This window comes from Manis javanica, chromosome 14 (assembly GCF_040802235.1).
Source record: "Manis javanica isolate MJ-LG chromosome 14, MJ_LKY, whole genome shotgun sequence".
Lineage (NCBI taxonomy): Eukaryota > Metazoa > Chordata > Mammalia > Pholidota > Manidae > Manis > Manis javanica.
Genome location: NC_133169.1, coordinates 55065171 through 55082746, shown reverse-complemented (window position 1 = coordinate 55082746; position 17576 = coordinate 55065171). Strand labels below are relative to the sequence as shown.

The 17576-nt window shown below is 40.1% G+C and overlaps 1 long non-coding RNA gene across 3 annotated transcripts in view; it reads left to right on the top strand.

Moving 5' to 3' along the window:
- Window positions 1-17576, top strand: part of LOC118972708 (uncharacterized) — a 350716-nt gene that overhangs the window by 312152 nt on the left and 20988 nt on the right. The window lies entirely within an intron of this gene.

The following is a 17576-nucleotide window of genomic DNA, read 5'->3' as shown; positions in this document are numbered from 1 at the left end:
AGGCATTTCCAGACCGAGCTGTCTCATTAATGGTTAGCCTGGCTGGGCTTTATGTAGCTTCCAGAGCACTTGCTCTTCATGACTGAAACTCCTGTGGAGGTTACATGTCTCAGGTTGTAAGCATCAGTTATGCTTGCAGTGTGCTCTACAAGAGAAAAGCTCATAAAGACATACATCTAGGCTGCCATTCTTTCAGGTCCTTGGCTCATGTCAGCCAAAGGCTTCCAGAAAACAAGCTGTGCCCTCCCTACCGGTAGATGGCGCTGCTGTCTCTGGGAATTCCTGGAGGAGATGAACTAAGGAGCTGGCAAAACCAGCGGTGTATAACGTCTAGTCTGGAAGACTTTGAAAGGCTGTGTCAGCTCCCAAAGAGAATCTGAAAAAAAGGGGAAAAGTTCTAAAATCCAAAACTGTTTATCCATGGTAGGAATAATGTGTGTTGTGGGGATTGAGGAATGGTTGTGACTCTTTTGCTGGTTGTGTGTAGGGGAGAAGGCAAGAGGGTAAACCAACATCAGCATATAGCACAGGTTTTGAAAGTACTTGGTGTATGTGTTGTTGGCTATTTGAACATGAGGCTGAAATCATGTAATTGGAATTCCCAGCAACTTCGTAGTTTCTAATTCTTTGCATGTAAACCTAGCCTAGACACAGATGGAGTAAGTATGACTTTTAAACCTAATCAATATCCAATAATTACATGCTCTGAAGATAGTGGTGAGAGTATTAAGAAAAATAATGCTAGTTAAGTAATTACTATACTTTAGGGCTGTCCACAGAAGGTAGCTCGAAGTTATTCTTAATCAGTTCTTCTAAAGATGGAAAATTCCTGAACAAGTATATTGAGATTTTCTTAGCTAATGTTGTCCTTTCAAGATTGTATTAATCCAAATCTTGAACTTTGGTTTCTTGATCTTATTAGCTAGGGTTCATTCATCCATTCCCTTCTTTTGAAATAGCTGTTCTCTGTTACTGACTGTTGTTTTGAGGTAGATTTTGTAGCCATGATATTTGAGGGAGGTGGGTGCTGTTTCCAATGAGATTATAGTGTATATGCGGGCCTCAAGTTTTGACTCTGCTGGAGGCAGAGGACGTTGCCTCTGGGTGTCATTACCCCAGGTCACCTGCTTCCTCACGCAGTTCCCATCTCATGGCTCAGCTTATTTGAGGTTTATTTCTGTCTCCCTTCAAGTGAACTGATGAACTAGTTTTTACTACTGAGAATCTTTACTGCGGAGGAGAATCTTAAAATCCTGCTGGTGCTAGATGGCAGTAGTCACAACAGCCCATTAACATTGCCTCTTTATGTGACCTCAAGAGAAGCTCTTTGCCTTTCTTACTGAAACTCGGTTTTCTAGCCTGGCCCCTGGAATTGCTGAGGTAGTATATGTCTCTTACGATCCCTTCCAACTCTAAAATTCTATAACTAGGTGATTCTCATAAGGTATTTCTAAAGCCTTTGAAAAGGTCTCATCAGAAGGTATTTTCTAACTTTCCTAACTATAAGCCTAGGGCAAAAAGAAATTTCAATAATATTTCTTCCCAGATAAATGATTGTGCATTGTCTTAGAATCCTAGTAATTGAGCGTTGGAAAAAAAAACTCTAGAGATGGTTTAACTCATTCTTTTTATTTTATAGACAGGGAGTTTCAATTCAGAGCTTAGCATCTTGACCAAGCCAACAGAGCTAGTTAGTGGCAGAGACCTAGTTAGAGAACCAGGACTTAGGCCTGGACTCCTCTTAATCTCTTCTTCTCCACTGCTGCCTTTCTTCACCTGCCATCCAGACGCAGAAGTTGCTGTGTCTACAGGGCTGGAGTGAAGAAAATTCTCTGATTAATTTCTTAATGTAGGATTTTAAAGCCACAGCATGAATAGCATTGAGTTTGGGCAGAAAGTCAAGGTCAGGCTTCTTTTTGCATTCTTTTCTTCACTGAGCAGGTTTCTTCCTGTGCATTTTTGGATTTTTAAAACTTTTCTGCATACTATTTCCTATAAAGAAAAACTCTGATCATCCTAGAAGAGTCGCTGCCTGATCAGATGTTCTTTTGTTAGGTCCATGGAACTTTGAGGGCTGTTGTGTATAGAAGAGTATTTCCATGTATACACCCTTTATAATCTTACATATTTTATCTTATACATTCAATACATTCAACTGCCAAACAGGTCCATGACACAAAAATAGGGTAAAAAATCTAGAATCTAGAGCAGGTTGTAGACAACTGCCAGGGTGGGAGAATTTTTGAGGATCTAAAGACACTATGGTGGAAGAGGATTATGGGATGGAGTATAGAAATAAACGTATAGATGTTCTTAGAACATTTTACCTTTATTAAAATGCTTAATGTCTTTCACTAAATGAAGATGCTAATAATGTTTTGCCCATCTTAAATTAATAATGGATATGCAAATATTGATTTCCAGTTATCATTCCACGTTTAGTAAGCACTCCCTCCAACTCTTGCAAGAGTATAAAATAAAAATGAGTTGAACCATCTCTAGAGTTTTTTCCAACTCTCAATTAATTTCAAAGTCACATTGTGTTATTGGAGATAACATGCATACTAAGAGGCTCCCTTCTCCAATCTCACAGATTTCCAGATAGTCAGTTCATTTCTGACTTACGACTTGGAGTTTTTGACTCCTGTCTACTTTTGAGGTCCTATGTTTCACATTCTATAAGCTTCTAGGACTCACCATGATCTCAGAGATGCAAATAATTTACATGTCAGAGATAAAAAAAAAGTTAAGGATCCTTTATTTGTCCCCAGGACTTACCACAGAAAGTGCTGCTCATGCTTCTTAGCTATCTATTCTATTTCCCTTTTGAGTTTGAAACCCCAAATTCTCTTGTTAAAATTGTTCCCAAATAGGAGTGCCTCACAGTTCTATATATTGAAAATACAGATTATTGTTTTTGCTAGAAAGTATACAAAAGTTATTTTGTGTTCAGGTCATGTTTTGAACATGTGAGCCATAACTTTGGTTGTGGTCACATTTTTTAAGAGTATCTGCTTGAAAATTTCATGGTGATCTGTGACACCTTGCCTATCTTTGGTAATATGGTCACCCAAACTAGTGAATGCCACCTTCTGGTACCTTTTTTAGTAAATGGATCAGAGTAGTAGTCTTGGTTTAGCAGAAGAATAAAGATTATCCTTCTTCAGGAAGCTGTCAGTTGAATTTATGTAATAACAGAAAAAGTCAAATTTCTACATTCTCATCCCAGCACCCTACTGAGTTATTGTGAGATTTGAGGGGCATCATTGACTTCCCTGAGTCTGTTTCCCTGTCTGGAACATGAGAGAATTGAGACCGCTTAAATTCTTTCCATTTCCAACTCCCTCCAAACTCCCTTGACTCTATGAAATCCTGTCTGGCACGTGGCCGAAACATAACCTAAAACCTTACATTTGGACTCCTCAGTCTTTTCTTCACCACTGCTGCCTTTCTTCACCTGCCATCCAGATGCAGTTGGTTAGTTGGAAATGCACTTATGGTCAGATAAAGTCAGTGCCAGGGTCATTCTTTGTATCTGCAAGTTACTTTGTGGTTTACTAAAATATTCTCTCATTCGTTACCTCTTTTTCTCTTAAGGTGTGGTCAGGGAATAGCAGTATTAGTATCACCTGGGAGCTTGTTAAAAATGCAGAATCTCAGGCCTCAGGACCTACTGGATTGAAATTTGCATTTTGTCAAGATGCCCAGATGCTATGCATGCATATTAAAGTCTGGAAGTGCTGATGTGTCTCATTTGGAGTCTCACGACCCTGTCAGGGACGCAGAGTACTTTACAGCTAAGGAACCCAGGTGACCAAGACATAGTTGTTATACAACTAAGCCAAGGTTACTGTGCCAGTGTCTCACTCAGGACTCCATGCTGTAAACCTAATGCTGTCATATTGGTTGGGCTAGGGGCAGCTGTGTATGATGATAACAGCTAGGTGCCAAGCCCATGGGCTTTGGTGTGACTGTATGATGGAGTTCTAGCAAACTGAATGTGAGTGGAAGTGGGAAAGTGTGTGATCCACTTCAAGGAAAAAACCGTGGAAACAGAATGTCCATGTGAGTTCCTCCATGCTCTTTTCCACTCCTAGCTTGCTGGAATGGAGAAGACTCCTAGGGCCAGCCTGGAAACTGTTCTAAAGATAACAGGACTTTGTCAGCTGGTGTGCCTGGGTCACTGAATCAGGGAGGACCTGACTGACCTGTTCACCATTCAGTGTGGATACAGGAACCAGAAATAAACTTGTATTGAACTTGAGCCACTATATGGGTTTGTGTTTGTGTTGAGCACTTAGTCTACTGTCACAGATTATGTTGAGCTGTGGCTTGGGGCTTGAAGTTGTGGACATTTGGCCTAATGCTTTCACTCATTTCTCATCTTTGGCAGTAATGTCTTTCTTTGTCTCTTCTTTCTTTGTTTTGACATCTATTTTGTCTGATACAAGTACTGCAACTCCTGCTTTTTTCTCCCTATTAGTTGCATGATATATCTTTTTCCATCCCTTTGCTTTCAATCTGTGTATGTCTTTGGGTTTGAAGTAAGTCTCTTGTAGGCAGTATATAGACGGGTCTTGTTTTTTTTATCCATTCAGTGACTCTATATCTTTTGATTGGTGTATTCAGACCATTTATATTTAGGATGATTATCCATAGGTACGTACTTATTGCCATTGCATGCTTTATATTCGTGGTTACCTCAGGTTCAAGGGTAACTTCTTTGCTATCTCACAGACTAACTTAAGTCACTTAGTATGGTATTACAAACACAACCCTAATATTCTTTTTTTTTCTTCTTCTCCATTCTTTATGTATTAGGTGTCATATTCTGTACTCTTTCTCTATCCCTTTACTGGCTTTTGCATTAGTTGGTTTGATTTTGTGTTTGCTTAGTAATTAATTGGTCTACTTTCTTTACTGTGGTTTTATTTCCTCTGGTGACAACTATTTAGCCTTAGGAACACTTCCATCTATAGCAGGCCCTCCAACAACTGTAGAGACAGTTTGTTGGATGTGAATTCTCTCAGCTTTTGTTTATCTGGAAATTGTTTAATTCCTCCTTCAAATTTAAGTGATAACCTTGCTGGGTAGAGGCCCTTCTGCTTCTTTGCATTAAATATATCATGCCCCTCCCTTCTGGCCTGTAAGGTTTCTGCTGAGAAGTCTGATGACAGCCTGATGGGTTTTTCTTTGTATGGATCTTTTTTCTCTCTCTGGCTGCTTTTCATAGTCTGTCCTGTACTTGATCTTAGCCATTTTAATTATGTCTTGGTGTTGTCGTCCTTGCTTCCCCTGTATTGGGAGATCTGTCCACCTCCATGGTTTGAGAGACTATCTCCTTCCCAGATTGGGGAAGTTTTGAGCAATTATCTCTTCAAATACTTCCTATCCCTTTTTTTCTCTATTCTTCTTCTGGTACCCCTGTAATGCAAATATTGTTCCATTTGGATTGGTCCAACACTTCTCTAAATATTCTTTTATTCCTAGAGATCCTTCTTTCTTCTGTGCCTCAGCTTCTTTGTATTCCTGTTCTCTAACTTCTGTTTCATTTACTGTCTCCTGTACTTCATCTAATCTGCTTTTAAATCCCTCCATTGTATGTTTCATTTCAGATAACTGTATTTTTCAAAGTTTGTATCTTATCTCATTCTTGAATTCATCCCTGAGTTCTTGAGTATTATTCTGTAGCTCCAGGAGCCTGTTTATGATTTTTATTTTGAAATCTCTTTCAGGAAGATTGATGAGTTCAGTTTCACTTGACTCTTTTTCTGGTATTTGTGGACTTTTGGTTTGAATCAGGTTCCTTTGACATTTCATATTTTTATATGGCACCCCCTAGTGCCCAGGAGCTCTAATCTCTGGAGCTGCTTGGCCCCTGGAGTGATGGTGGGGTCCACGTGAGTGACACTGGTTCCGTTTGGGAGGAAAGAGCTCTTTCCTGCTTTCCAGCTAGAGGACCTGCCTCCACTGCCAGGGCCAGTGGGCCAAGTGCCCAGGGAGAAGCCTCTATGCTATGCACTTGAAGCTCCCATAGACACGGCCTCCCTCTGGCTGGCCTGACACAATGGTGGGGGAAGCCAGTTTGTGAGCCAGTGCTGTCTGGGAGGAAGGAGCAGAAGGCTGCATGTCATGGTGGGGGTCCTTGTAGCTTTGTTGCCAGCTACAGGGATGGAGCACCTGAAGCTCCTGAAAGTTCCCAACCTGCTGGGCAGAGTGTGCCTGGACAATTTGGTCCACCTGTCTTCTCTCCTGAGCTGCTAGTTCTGTGCAATCCTTGCCCCTTTAGCAGCCCTCTCACTGTTGGGTAGTCTCTCAGACTGCCCACCTTTCCTTTGTCCCAGAGCAGCCAGTTGTGGATACCTGTTTTCCACAAGTGGCTGGAATCTCAGTCTCTCTAAGTCTTCCACCTATCTGAGCTTTCCAACCCAGTAATCTCCAGAGCACTATTCAATGTAGGTTCGTGCTCGTAGAGCAGATTTTCAGGGCTGGGTGTTCAGCAGTCCTAGGCCTCCACTCCCTCCCTGCTCCGTTTCTCTTTCTCCTTCCAGTGAGCTGTGGTGGGCAAAGGGCTTGGATTCCTCTGGATCATAGCTTTGGTATTTTACCCTTTTCCTTGAGATCTATTGTTTTCCCCATGTGTATGCAGTCTGGCACAGCCTTCTTTCCTATTGCTCTTTCAGGATTAGTTGTATTTGGTATATTTTCATACTACATGTGGTTTTGGGCAAAGGAGGTTTCTTCCTCACTTCTCAATGCCACCATTTTTAAGCCTATTGTATGTCCTTTTAATACAGAGTTTTCCAGGGCCCGACCAACAGGCTTTTCATTCTGAACATCATTTAATAAAATGCAACATAACATTAACAGGATTGCTTGGACAAACCCTTGGAGTTCATTTAAGCAGACTGCCCTGTGTAGATTCTCAAGTATTACATGTTTAGCATGAATAAATCAGCCAGTGTTCTTAAACAATGGGGATGCTCTCCTGGCAGCTCTGCCCTTCTCAACTATGGAGCCTAAAGCATGTCAGTGTTTCTTTGTTCACACTATTTCAATTATGGGTCTCCACCTCTTCTTCAAATGATTTCAGCCATATGTTAGAGCTATACATTTTGGTTTCAAAAAACCTAATTCCTACTGCCTCTTCTCAGTTTTTTTCCCTTTTTGCCATTTTCGTTATTGTCTCAAACACAAAATAATTTAAAATATTTTCTACCCAAGGTAAGAATATTGTAAGTGCTTGCATTTTGTTTTTGTTGAATTTATTTTTTTTGTTTGCTTGGGCTATAATTGGATATAAATGTGATTCTCATTGAATTAATTTTCTCTGTTTTTTTTTTGTTCCTGAGTTTATTGGTGAGAGACTTAAGTAGAACTGTATGAATTCTGCATTCTTTGGTTATTCATGTGTTCCTAACTGTACCCTTACCGGTTGTCTACATTTTATGGTTTAGTCTCTTTTTACCTCAGACATTTTTACCTAAAATATTATGGGAATATTTGGTGTGTGAAAGGATCCATTGCAATGTATTGTTGTTCCCAGATTCCTCTTTTGGATAGGATCCTGGCCATAGGAACTTCAATTTTCCCCACACCTCTTTTGGAGAACAGTTAGGATACATTTTTTTTCTGTTGTTCGTAATCAGAAAGGTTATCTAGAGTAACTGCTATGAGTAGAGATGTTTTACAGGCAGGCTGCAGGAGCTGCCCGGCCTTTGTATTCCATGAACATGATGGCAGGAGAGCCCACATTTGAGTCATGGAAAAGAAAGGGAGGTGGTAACAAACTATGAAACTGCTTTGCACTAAGCTCCCTGTTCATCCTTCTGAAGGGTGTGGTGGGGAAGACACCAGGGCCTCAGACATGTATCTGTCCTTCCTCACAGAAACATTCATAGTTGGAGGAAGCAAGAAATACAGCTTCTGTGTGAGTTAGATTTTTTTTAAACCATTGATTTTGAATTTTTTTATTTTAAAATTATGGGCACCAGGATAAGAAAAGCAAATGGAAAGAGAGATATGCAGATGCTCAAATATATGGCTCTTATGTTGACTTGTGTTAGTCAGATATCCTACTTCACCTTCACGTTCAAATAAAGCTCTCAATTTCCTTCCCTGTGGGCTCATCAGAGCTCTACCCCTGGGAGCTCTCCTTGTTCCCTCAGAACTCAGGAAGAATTGCTGATGGGTTTGAGCCCTGCCAAGGAAGCTCCTCAGAAGGTTTGCTCCTAAAGAAGGAAGAAGGTCTTGTATCTTGCTCTTCTTCAAGTCACCCCTTGCTCCACCCTCAGAATCACTGCCTAGTCAGACATGTCTGTTTTGCCAAATCTGGTCAGTCTGGGGTTCCCTTCCAGGCTTTTATCTGGTTGCAAGGCAGGTAGCTAAGTGTAGTAGCTACTCTCTTATGTCTATCAGCCCTCTTCCCAGGGTAGAAGTGATGGGGGAGGAATGCACCCGAGGGGGAAAGAGGCCCAAAGAGAAGAGACAGAGAGGTGCCAATGGCCAAGCCGTGTTTCACAGATCTGCTCCAGGTCTCCCTGTTCACCTGGCGCTGCTGCTTTGGGTGTTACAGTTTGAGGCCACATTTTTTGGACTGGGAGACCTTGTTATGGGAATTTTTTCCCTCAGTTACTTGTCACCACAATTAGATGGACCATGCCATCTACCTCTCTTGCATTCTTTGTATTGCCTGTACTATGGGAGGCACATGGCAGGAGTTGAGAAGAGCCTGCAGTCATAGGAATATGAACCCCACTTTTGACTTAGGGGCTTTCTTTCCCCTTCACTACCAGGAGATGGAAGAAGCCGAGGTTCTTTTCCATTAGGTACCACTAACATTGGCTGTGTGGCTGCAGACGAGTGAATACCTCTTTGTGTAGTATACTCCTAACTGAGCATCATCCCAGCTCATCCTACTCAGATTACTTCCTGTCTTTTGAGTTCTCCATCACACTGGTGAAGTCATTGTTTTCCTTAAAGTTGTTCTATTCTACTCTTTTGTCCTAGTTGTTTAATGCAATTTTTTTCCTAACCAGATCCATTTCTTTGAAGGTCAGGGACAGGACCTAGTTCTCATATATCCTTGGCCACCCTTTTTCTCCCTGTGGACCAAGCAGAAGACCCCAGTCAAATTTGGTGATCCATAAATACTTTAAGTTAATTGAACATAAACATTTAAAAATTCAAGAGAAAGAAATGCTGTTAATACATTAACATCTAAGTGTACCCTGGACGTCATCTGGTTTACCATCTAATTTTGTGATCATGAATTTACTGATTTTATTATTTCTTATTATTATCTCACTCACTTCTGTGCCAGGTACTGTGTAAGGTGCAGGGTATCTGAGGTGAGAACAGACATGGAACGTACTATCAAGGGGAGAGGATAGACTTCAGACAAACCATTAAAAGTCTGATGATAGCTAGAGGTACCGAGAGCTACAGAAGCCCATGATGGGGAGCTGCCTTAGGGCCCTAGGAGGCTAGTGATGTTTCAGTGTTTATCTGAGGTCTTTCAGCCCAGAGAAGGGAAGTGACTTGCCCATGGCTGGTCAGTAGCTCGTGAATAGCAGAGCTTAGTCTGTAACCCAGATAACTACCCTGCCCTGGAATGAATTTTGTGAGAATGCTGTGAAAATACTCATTGCTAAAGTACTGTGATTTTGAATTTCTTTGGGTCCCATGGCTTAGCTATTATGTGAATAGCTTACATTTTGATAATGTACTTCTTACATTTTGATAATGAGAACACCTTGTATATGTTTTCTTGCTTGATGTTTATAAAGTAGTATACAGTGGTTTTGTGCCTTTTCTCCTTGTAGTTATTGGTTCCCTTGTTAGGTCTCTGTACTGTGATCATTTATGTGTTTTATGACTTTTAAGTTTTTTCAATTCCCCTAACTCATTGGAGTCGTATTTGAAGCCTTGTCTTATAGAGTGGTGAAATTTATAGAAATTGAGAGTGGCCAAAAGATGAGTGATGAGCAAGTAATAACTGTAATTAAAAATCTGTAGTTTCAGAATAAACTTCAGAGGTTCTCTGAAATGAGCCCAGAAGGTAGAATGGAAAGAGATCCTGTTGTATTCAAACCTCTTTACATATGTGGGCCTAGCCAGAGATTCCAAGGCAAAAACTAAAGAGAACTTCTCTTTACAGGTTTCTTCACAAATTATTCATGGAGTATGCATGGGAAGAGGAGCAAAGCAGTGGGGGTGGAATCCTTGAGAAGGGAGATACTGGAAGGGAGCCCGCTTAACCTGTAGATATAGTGGGTGTTCTGCATCGTGCTTGCACACATAGTCCTATGATAGACACATTTTTTATCATTCTACATTAGTTTGCAGAGAACTTTTTCTTTTTTTACATTTACAGAAAATGTGATTGAACAAGATCAAACATGTAGTTAATGAATTCTCTGTGAAATTGTCTGCAGAGTTTTTATACTTAAGGGTATTTTTCTGGATGATAGTGGTATTGTCAGATATCAATGGGGTTTCTGATAACAGGAAAGTTAAGAATAATGATACTAGCAGAAAATACTGATGATTTTTAGAAGTTTGAAATGATGGAATCTTTTCATATATATCATAAAAATCAAACTAAAAAAATTGCTAAGTTTTACCATTAAAAACCTCTATGATGAAAATCACTATAAACAAGATTCAAAGATGTGATTGAAACATTCATAGAGCATGTTCATGCCAATATCCCTAACATGCAAGTAGAAAAACATCGGCAGCGAATATAAAGTTGCATATACTGTTGTTGGCAAGAGTGGGGACCTCTAGAGCAATACTCTAGTTGGTTAGGTTTATGTTATTATAACCTTTCAACTTCTAGAATTTGTCTGGAGAGAACAATTGCACAGCTGTTACAAGATGCATGCATACAGATTCCCTATGCAGTTTTGTGGTTGGGAAGAAAAAACTAGAAATAACCTAAATATCCATTAGTATGAGACTTGTTGTTATATAATGGTAAATGTCTATTGTGGAATGCTATAGAGCCATTAAAAAGGATATGGCAGGGTTTTTTTTTATGGGAGGGTATCCATGATATATTAGTCATTTAAAACAATTCTGATCACAGACCAACATAAATAATATGACCCATTTATATAAATGGTTCATAAATATATGCATGTATGTGAACACACAAAGAATATTCAATAAAACCCTAGCAGTGTTTTTTTTCCAAGTGATTTTTATTTTTGTCTTGGTATTCTGCTGTGTAGTTTGAATGTTTGTACAATGAACACATCTCATTCTTAAAAATCATAACAATATTTAAAACCTATTTGGCCTGACTGATCAAGTGTTTGCAGCATCATCTAAATAAGGCAGCACATTAAATGAGTGGAAAGGACTGGCTTTTTTTTCGTAGAGCATCTATAAAGTTCAATTGTATATACACTATGACAGTAGGTGATAGTAAAGAAGAGTGTCCTTGTTTCCTTGGAGCTTAAAGTCTAGAATAATTCCAAGGCAATAGGGTATCAAGTAGGTGTGCAGTTCTGTGGTGTGGAATATGTAAGTGCCTGCCTAGATAAGCTTTTATGGCAGCACGTGTAGTCAAATTTATCATTTTACCTTGAATATTTACCCAAATATGAAAGGAAAATTAATGAGTGCTCCACACTGAAGGAGGTATTTTGGCACACTTTAATGGGCCTCCAGAACCATTTAACTGAGTGTTGCTTATTTTTCAAAGGAACTAGTAATTTCCTTCATTGGCTATTCACTGGCTATCCTAAACACCTACAATTTAAATCAGGTAGCATGCACACTGAGTGTTCTCCATGGCAGGACTGGGAAGTCAGAATGCATTTTATAGGAGAAAAGGTCACTTAGCAAATGAAATTAGTGCTTTGTCATTCCTTAATCCGGTTTTTCTTTTTCTAATGTGGATGTTTTCCTCTAGTATCATCATAACATTCTTTGACGTTGAGAAATTATAACCTGTTGACCCAATGCACAAAAAGTATCCATAAAACCTTTTGAGAGTTTTTATAATTTTATTCTCCATTAAAAATGCCCTAAAATTTTTAGACTCAAAGAGTGAAAACATCTGCCTGCAGCTAATGGATGTTCTTTTGGGCCAGAGGGAAAGGAGCCCCTTGTCTAACGAATCACGGGAGGCGGATAGGAATTTGGTTAGTGAGCTTGAATCTCTAATGAACTCTGTCACCTATTCTCCATTTTCAGTTTTATCATAAGAAATTTGTGCTAAGGGGAATCTTTAGAAACATTCTTATTCAGGACACAGGTACCAAATTAGAAACTTTAAGTACATTTCATTTAAAATTTACTTACACAGAATTTAATTTGTTTCAGTCTAAAATCTGGTGACATTATTTAATGTCAGTTCATTTTTACAAAACCTTTTCAAGCCCCTGTGGATTCTGGAGACAATGAGAGGAAAAAAATTGCAAACAATAAATTTGGAAGACTTTTCCATTTGCCTGGGGAATGTGAAAGGCTCACCGAGGCCACGGATTTAAAGCAAGAGTGTTCGGTGGCCCTGTGTGTTATTCCTCCCTCTGGACCTCTGTGTGCGTTGAGTGGAGTGATGAACTTAACCGGGCGGTAGATTTGCCAAGTGAGCAGGTCCACACGAGAGTGGGATGTACTCCCTCCCCACTTGGGAAGGCAGAAGTTCTGGCAGTTGAACAAGGGATTTCAGCTGGTTAAGGAGGGGAGACCAGCCATGAGGAGGCTAAGGGGCAGTGAAAAGTGGTCTCCCTGAGGTTCCTGAAGTTGGGGCACCAGAGGCAGGGAACTGACAGGGAGGAGGTGTGGTGGTTGGAGAGTAACATGAAGGAATTTAGTTAAGACCTGGTGTGTGTGACCTTGGAGTTAGGGTGGAGGACCAGGACTCAGGAGGGTCAGCTATGTGAATACCGAATTCACTTAGAATCATGGCCACAGCATTGATGGAGAGTGGCAGGGAGCCAGGAACTCAGATCTTTTTAGAATGGGAGAGGGTAGTAGTCTGATTTTGTGTGACTCAAAGCTCAGAAGTTTTATAGAAAAAGAAGGGAAAGACAATGGTGTAGATGTGGTAAAAAGAAGAAATAACGTCACCCACACCATCTGTAGCCCTGTGGTTCAAGGAATTGTGGGGAGAAAACAGCCACCACTTGAGAGGGTTGGGGTGTGAGTAGTGTCCTCAGGGAACAGCTGGTTACAGTTAGAGTAGGAAGATGGAGGGAGATATGGAGAGGGGGCCTAGGATACAGAGGATTTCCAGAAGGCCTGTGAGTTCCAGAAGGCACATAAAAAGGGCTTTGGATGATGGAGACCATAGAGCCACAAAAGTTGGAGGACTGAGAAGTGACCTGATCTTCTCACTGTGTCTGTTGTTAATAGGGATAAAAGATGGGAAGTTAGTCCTGATGGTCCCAAGGCTATGAGCACAGGGAGTGGGATGGGGAGCAGGCAGTGTGGATACTGGGTTCTAGGTCTGCAGAGTCCTGCTTGAGGCGTGGTCTTATACCAAGCACATAGGTTGTCCCAGCCAAAGGAGGGGCTGTTCTTATTCCACTGAAGGTGTGAGAAGTGGAGGTATTGGAGGTTTTCTTGCTTTGTTCAACTTTGTGAATCACTTCACATATTTCACCATGTGGACCGTATCCCTTTTGTGGCATATTTCTGCAGATTCCTTTGGGACTGAAGAAGATCCCTCCTTCATTTCTTGCTTCTTTCCTTCCTGTGTATGCATCTGTGTTGCTTGAGTGTGGACAGATGAAAGCTGCACTGTGTGCCAGTCTGAGGGCGGAGCACCTGCGGTGTGCCCTTAGGGCTCTGCTCAACTAAGCTACTCTCCGCAGGAAGGCATTTGGTCTAAAACCAGGGGACACTTCTACCAACTTAAAGGCATTCAGTTTACCTTCTAGGCAACCTCAAAGGGATTCCATAGTACAAGCCAAAAGAAACTAAATGTATGAACTGACCTTTAAGTGATCTGTTCTGGGGAAATTAATTTGTTATGTTAACTGCGAGCACTGCATTTAAAATTCAAAATGAACTCCTTGCTAAGTCCTTACTGTTTCCCTATGGATAGATGATGGCATCTTTATTCTCTATGTCATAGACTGTTGAGCCCTAAACCACTTGTATAAAGAGATCCAAGAAAGGTTTGCCAAAAGGACCTAGTAATTCTAATTCCTCTGTCTGGAATCTTGCTACCTTTACCAGAACATCACACAGAGATGTCATTTCATGAAACATTTGAGTTTTAACATTTTACTGCACTGTGTGTAAGGGGACTGTTCAGATAGGCATCATAATTTTTAAAACAAAGGGAACAAATGTGAATAGAAAGGTTGGCTAGAGAAGGAAACCTTTTTCCTTATGGAAAATGACAGCATGTGGTAGAGGTTTCAGAGATTGGACTAAAGCAGAGAAAGATGGCACGGATGAAATTGTGGCTTTAAAGGTACACTTTCATTCCTTACAAAGGAATCTATTCTACAGATAACTTACACAGTATGTAAATAATAAACAGCGAAGAACATTATGTTTACTAGGGTCTCCCCTTCACCAAGTCCCCCCCCTCCAAACCCCATTACAGTCTCTGCCCATCAGCATAGTAAGATGTTGTAGAATCACTACTTGTCTTCTCTGTGTTGCACAGCCCTCCGCATTCCTACCCCCCACGTTATACATGCTAATCATAATACCCCCTTTCTTCTTCCCTGCCCTTATCCCTCCCTTCCCTCCCATTCTTCCCAGACCCTTTCCCTTTGGTAACTGTTAGTCCATTCTTGGGTTCTGCGATTCTGCTGCTGTTTTTTTCCTTCAGTTTTTCTTTGTTCTTATACTCCACGTATGAGTGAAATCATTTGGTAATTGTCTTTCTCCACTTGGCTTATTTCACTGAGCATAATACCCTCTAGCTCCATCCATGTTGTTGCAAATGGTAGGATTTCTTTTCTTCTTATGGCTGAATAATATTCCATTATGTATATGTACCACATCTTCTTTATCCATTCATGTACTGAAGGACACTTAGGTTGCTTCCATTTCTCGGCTATTGTAAATAGTGCTGCGAAAAAAATAGGGGTGCATCTGTCTTTTTCAAACTGGGCTCCTGCATTCATAGGGTAAATTCCTAGAAGTGGAATTCCTGGGTCAAATGGTAGGTCTATTTTGAGGATTTTGAGGAACCTCCATACTGCTTTCCAAAATGGTTGAACTAATTGACATTCCCACCAGCAGTGTAGGAGGGTTCCCCTTTCTCCACAACCTCACCAACATTTGTTGTTGTTTGTCTTTTGGATGGTAGCCATCCTTACTGGTGTGAGGTGATACCTCATTGTGGTTTTAATTTCCATTTCTCTGATAACTAGCGATGTGAAGCATCTTTTCATGTGTCTGTTGGCCATCTGAATTTCTTCCTTGGAGAAATGTCTACTCATCTCCTCTGCCCATTTTTTTAATTGGATTATTTGATTTTTGTTTGTTGAGGTGCATGAGCTCTTTATATATTTTGGATGTCAAGCCTTTATCGGATCTGTCGTTTACAAATATATTCTCCCATACTGGAGTGTACCTTTTTGTTCTATTGATGGTGTCCTTTGCTGTACAGAAGCTTTTCAGGTTGATGTAGTCCCACATGTTCATTTTTGCTTTTGTTTTCCTTGCCTGGGGAGATATGTTCATGAAGAAGTCGGTCATGTTTATGTCCAAGAGATTTTTGCCTATGTTTTTTTCTAAGAGTTTTATGGTTTCATGACTTACATTCAGGTCTTTGATCCATTTCGAATTTACTTTTGTATATGGGGTTAGACAGTGATCCAGTTTCATTCTCTTACATGTAGCTGTCCAGGTTTGCAGCACCATCTGCTGAAGAGACTGTCATTTCCCCATTGTATGTCCATGGCTCCTTTATCGTATATTTCTAGACCATATATGTTTGGGTTAATGTCTGGAGTCTCTCTTCTGTTCCACTGGTCTGTGGCTCTCTTCTTTTGCCAGTATCAAATTGTCTTGATTACAGTGGCTTTGTAGTAGAGCTTGAAGTTGGGGAGCAAGATCCCCCCCACTTCATTCTTCCCTCTCAGGATTGCTTTAGCTATTCGGGATCTTTGGTGTTTCCATATGAATTTTTGAACTATTTGGTAGGGATTACATCAAATCTGTATATTGCTTTGGGCAGGATGGCCACTTTGACGATATTAATTCTTCCTAACCAAGAGCATGGGATGAGTTTCCATTTGTTAGTGTCCTCTTTAATTTCTCTTAAGAGTGTCTTGTAGTTTTCAGGGTATAGGTCTTTCACTTCTTTGGTTAGGTTTATTCCTAGGTATTTCATTCTTTTTGATGCAGTTGTGAATGGAATTGTTTTCCTGATTTCTGTTTCTATTGGTTGATTGTTAGTGTAAAGGACAGCCGCAGATTTCTGTGTGTTAATTATGTATCCTGCAACTTTGCTATATTCCAATATCAGTTCTAGTAATTTATGGAGTGGAGTCTTTAGGGTTCTTTATGTAAAATATCATGTCATCTGCAAATAGTGACAGTTTAACTTCTTTACCAATCTGGATTCCTTGTATTTCTTTGTTTTGTCTGATTGCTGCGACCAGGACCTCCAGTACCATGTTGAATAACAGTGGGGAGAGTGGGCATCCCTGTCTTGTTCCCGATCTCAGAGGAAAAGCTTTCAGCTTCTCGCTGTTCAGTATGATGTTAGCTGTGGGTTTCTCATATATGGCCATTATTACGTTGAGGTACTTGCCCTCTATACCCATTTTGCTGAGAGTTTTTATCATGAATGGATGTTGAATTTTGTCAAATGCTTTTTCAGCATCTATGGAGATGATCATGTGGTTTTTGTCCTTCTTTTTGTTGATGGATTTTCGAATGTTTTTCCATCCTTGCATCCCTGGAATGAATCGCACTTGGTCATGGTGTATGATCCTTTTGATATATTTTTGAATTTGGTTTGCTAATGTTTTATGGAGTATTTTTGCATCTACATTCACAGGGATATTGGTCCGTAATTTTCTTTTTTGGTGGGGTCTTTGCCTGATTTTGGTATTAGGGTGATGTTGGCTTCATAGAATGAGTTTGGGAGTATTCCCTCCTCTTCCATTTCTGGAAAACTTTACCGAGAATGGGTATTATGTCTTCTTTGTGTGTCTGATAAAATTCTGAGGTAAATCTGTCTGGCCCAGGGGTTTTGTTCTTGGGTAGTTTTTGATTAGCATTTCATTTTCTTTGCTCGTAATTGGTTTGTTTAACTTTTGTATTTCTTCCTTGGTCAGTCTTGGAAGGTCGTATTTTTCTAGGAAGTTGTTCATTTCTTCTAGGTTTTTCAGCTTGTTAGCCTATATGTTTTCATAGTAGTCTTTAATAATACTTTGTATTTCTGTGGAGTCTGTCGTGATTTTTCCATTCTCATTTCTGAGATCATCCTTTGTTGATGTGTGTTGATTCTCTTTTTCTCTGAATAAGTTTGGCTAGAGGCTTATCTATTTTGTTTATTTTCTCAAAGAATGAGCTCTTGCTTTCATTGATTTTTTTTTATTGTTTTATTCTTCTCAATTTTGTATATTTCTTCTCTGATCTTT